Source organism: Schistosoma mansoni, chromosome 2 (genome assembly GCF_000237925.1).
Source record: "Schistosoma mansoni strain Puerto Rico chromosome 2, complete genome".
NCBI lineage: Eukaryota > Metazoa > Platyhelminthes > Trematoda > Strigeidida > Schistosomatidae > Schistosoma > Schistosoma mansoni.
In genome coordinates, this window is record NC_031496.1 from 23,145,316 (window position 1) to 23,150,176 (window position 4,861).

A 4,861-nucleotide genomic window follows, 5' to 3' on the forward strand; every position below is an offset into this window, starting at 1 on the left:
TATCAATGGTTTCACTACACAACCGACATGATGATTGTATACAATTCCAGAACTCAGGTGGGTCTGTTCCAATTTCCGTTGTTAATTCTAATACTAACGAGTGCATACTAGATAATACAGAGTCAATATCCAATACACTGTCGAACAGACGTAAAATGAACTTAAGAAGAAAACATATAATCGACTACAGACATTTACACTCCAATTTGATCTGTGGAAGATGTGATGTTTGAATGAATCAATGACTTCTTGGTATTGATGACTGTTTTGATTTTGAATTCCAAATACAATACATCCGTTTGTGCTCATCTAATACTTATTGATTATATTGCGTTATTCCTTCGATTACTAGTTTATACTACAATTCAAATACTTATGATTACCATAATTTGCCACATTCACTAGGGATATCACTAGAGATAAATCCATTGTGACGACGAATAGCATTTGATATGACATCAGAATTTGATTTTTCTGAAATATTTCTCTTGAATTCATTAGGAGTTTCATTAGAGAACAATAGATCATTAGGAAAATCAGCATCTACCAAAACTGAATCTGGTTTGTGATCATGCTTTGACTCATTTAACATTTTGCTCTCAAAGTTGTAAGAAATTTCATCAGAAATATGTGAATCATTATGACAAACCATAACACAATAACAATAACACGAGAAATCTGATAGGATGTTGGTTGATTAGAAACTTTTGTTTCACAATGATTCTGTGTTTCATTCAACTATGTACTGCCATGTGACTGCACGGCTTCTCGAAGTCTTTAATAAACACAAGTGACCATTAGAAAAAACCAACTTAACAGGATCACAACCACAGATTTCAGCATTTGTTTCAGAGGAATTAACCGTAGTATGACACACTGGCTGAATGTGTCCAGTTTTACCACATTTAAGGCATTTAGAATTCAGAAATACATATGAATTACTCGGAAAGAACTTGCCATAGAGCAAGCCTTAACTAAACTTGTGCTCATCTTCGCGAACTGTTTCATAACTCAATGAATTGTTATCTGAATAACTTTACGTATTGGACTGCTACGTAGTAAATTAATCGGAATCCTGATGTCCTGGCGAGTCATCTCATTGAACTTTTCTACTTCACTTCAATCGGAATTTGTATGCTTCACATGGTCCAGCAGTAGTTGTTCGAGAGTTGCAAAATGGAGTGAAATCGGCTTGTCTGGAATTGTCAAAGTCTTTGTTGAGGTGTATGCTTCTTTTCAGATGAAGGTAAAGAAATGGGTCCTCAACATCTTCCCTGGCCATAGTCCAGATTTCGAACTTTTCCATGGAACAAATAATATATTTGTAAAATCCCAATGAGTAGAAAAAATTAGACTTTTTGACGTTTCGTGACTCAGTGTAAGCCATTTCCATGTAACCCTCAAATCTGAATTTATATCTAAGCGTTCCATCATAGGCCCCATCGCGAGGTCGATGTGATCATTAGAGGTATTTGAATTATAATATAAACTAGAGACCCCAGAAGTAGCGCAATTTAATCAAGAAGTATTAGATGAAGGTAAACGAATGTATTGCATTTGGAATTCAAAATCAAGCAGTCATCAAGTACAAAAGAATCATTAGTTCATATAAACACCATGCTTTTTCAAAAGTATTATAGCTTTTTCCGTCCTTAAATAGAGACGAAAAGTGTGCTTGCTAACCACTTCGAAAAACAATCATGCATGTGCAGATGTCGGGATATCATCATTATACACAAGCCTTTATTATTCGTTCTAGTAACAGACTGAATTCATTCGAGCGGATGTGCAACAGTGTGTCATCACAACTCACATAATCCAACGTCAAGGTTACAAATATCGAGAATAACTTATCCTACATCGCCTCAATGTCGTTGCCATGCTATTTTGCCTTCTTACTGTTAGCGGAGAACAGACAAAACCATAAGTGAACGAAACCGCTACGTATCGAAAGTGTAAACCCTTTCTAGCGGGGGGCTCCTGTAGTGACCGGCCAGTCTCGATAAGAACACGATTGGAATAACAGAAACAATTTTTATTATTGTAACCAATTGTACCAGAGATTGTTTTACTATATTTGTTTAACTGTATCAGTTTCACTTCTTGTTTCGCTCTCCGCCTTGTTTGGTTGGAACTTGCTCACGCACTGCTCATTTTGCCTGTACTCTTTGGCACGTCTCGGTATTATTTCTATACCACGAGATCGCCAATAAATATACTTGATCTAGGTTAATAAAGCCTTCTGATTTACGAGCTATCAAAGGAACCAAGTCGTTTCTGGGCGCGTAAACGAATTGTAGTGGTGATCATAGTCCGTCTTCGACTCGACATCCACTACAACCTCATGATCAAACAATGGGACGAATATGTAGATAATTACGTTAATAGCAATCAGGATTTGAGAATCATAGATGTAGCATGACACCGAGTAGTTCCATTTCAAAAGCACTTGAGGAGTATCGATAACATTTATTTCCTTTCAGTCACAAAATTAAACGTGTACGCTTCACCTACAAAATGGGCGCTTCCTATAGCAAACTGTTAAATGGACATGACTACCGTCTTTTCTGGTGATAGTACACCGTACTTCATTGGCCATATAGGCTTTTGAAGCAATTTACCCCAAGCAGATTTAGGTGACAACGTGCTTACTTTTAACTTCGAGCAAACTGGAAAATATCAGCAAGTTGTATACAGTGGACAATAAAGGTTTTGTGTTGGAATGCCTTTCTGGATCACAACTGATTAAAGGTTTTTGTTTAGATGCACTGAGTTAGGCTTTACCAACTGTTGTGCAAACGTCGAACTGCGTAGGTCACCTCAAGGTTAGGTTGTTTTAAGTTTCCTGGCACATTTAACGGTTTTTGTGCGGTTTCGCATTAATTCCTGCCATAAGCTAAACTCACAAACTGGCATAAACTGATTTCATTACATACGGTTTCCCTGTTAAAAATGATAAGATAAGAGTTTACAATAATCCGGAGATTTGTGTATATCTTCTTCGTATTCACTTGCCTGTACGGACCTGAAAGAACGCTGATTTATTAATGCCTCGTGAAACAAATTTATGTTTAAGTATGTCAGTCCTCTTGTTAACATTGTGTCATTTAAAGAACGGGCTAAGGAATATCCTAAGAAACCAATAAAGATGAAACGCGCTAAAATGTTTTCAGTCTTGCCTGTTATGGGAAAACAATGCAGGAATTTCCCCCTTTTTGTCACTTTGTTTCAAATATCTCTGAATTGTCTGCCTTACGCCTGAATACGGACATAGTTGTTTACTTTCCAACAAAATACTCGCCTACTTTTTTAATGCACGCTTGATTATACACTTTATTGTCTACCTTTTGCCTAACCCTAAGTAACTCCTATGTTTGCCTTTACATTCATAACAAACCACACAAGTGCAGTCGATGACGTTAAAAATGGTGCACGTTTAAAGACATTTATTGACAAGCAAAAATACTATACTGTCCAAGAATATTAGTAACAAACATGTTCGCTAGCAACGATCGTTATGCATTTTCATTTTAAGTGTTAGGTCCAAATATCATTTAAGAAAACTTCAATAGAATTTATAGGCAAGAGTTTATTAATAAAAGATGTTTTGTTATTTACGAGCGTATATGCAGTCAAACAGGCTTACACAACATACACTTCATTAGTTTACGAGTTTTTCATGCAGGTCGGAAACTTAGCACATTGTAAGGAAAAGCTTTATTAATAATTAAGCTAGACATAGATAACATCTCAGTGATGAAGTCTTGCTTCAACTGCAATGTTACTATTACAAACCAAAATAATCTTCCCGTGAATCCTGAAATTTAATAGACGCGAAAATTTACGATTTCAAACTTTTGTGACCTGTTAAACAGATATCAACATGTAGTATAACTTACGGCTATGTATGCTAATACTGAACACGCCACTTAAAATAGCAGTGAATAGTTATAACTTCAAATAAGTACATTCGTGTTCATGCTTTCTTTGGTGACGCTTTTGTATTTTGTCTCTCATGTCATGAAAATACCTTTGCGTTGAGATATTCAATAGTTTAACAAGTTGTTTATCGTTGACGGATAAAGACAAAAACTGAAGTGTTAGTACGCTCAACGATCAGAGAAAAAAGGTGAGACTATGATTTATGGATGGCCTTTGAGCGATGCCAGAATGACATTGGGAGTGTCCACCTAATAAATAGGACTAAATAAAGCTTATAAACCAGTACGGGGAATTAAAATTATGATTTGCAGTCGACGGTTAAGGTTAGGAATTAGATTTATAGTTTTCATCACGAACTGACACCAGCTATAATGCAAAAACTCTATTTCCCCAAATGAATGAGTGAATTTCTCACCAAAAACTGAGACCTGATTGGTTCGTCCAAAAATTATAGTCTCGCGGAAAAATTCTTACTTTGTATGCAGCCATACAACCTGCACTTGTAAAGTGCCAAGTAGTGTGGATGGTTGGCAACTTCGGATGTCATGACGTATGAAAAAATATGGCGCTTGAACGTTTTCGTATTATTATTCATTAATCTCGTCAGCATGGCCATCTGAAATGAAAATAAATAGTAAATTCTCTTCGTCCATATGATACAGAAAAAGTTCTTCACTGACAATATACTGTTTAGTTGCTATAAGAACTTGATTCCTGCTTGGTGCGTCAATAAGTAGGGATTGATTATTAGTCGACTAAACAGTATTTAAAAGGTAAGGAGACAGTGTAAAGTAATACCATCATCAAGAATTAAAAAAAGTATACCCATATGAACGTATTTAGTAATGGAACAATTACTACATTATTAACACACTTAACGACAATACAGTTACAGTCAACATCCTTAATCAAAGCCCAT

The 4,861-nt window shown here is 35.9% G+C and overlaps 1 protein-coding gene across 1 annotated transcript in view; it reads left to right on the forward strand.

The window, feature by feature from the left end:
• Positions 1 to 2,801: 2,801 nt before the first annotated feature.
• Smp_071890 (hypothetical protein) overlaps positions 2,802 to 4,861 on the forward strand; it is a 16,851-nt gene continuing 14,791 nt past the window's right edge. The window contains exon 1 of the mRNA XM_018796130.1: positions 2,802 to 2,825. The gene's annotated coding sequence lies outside the window, so the exon portion shown is untranslated. The remainder of the gene's footprint in view (positions 2,826 to 4,861) is intronic.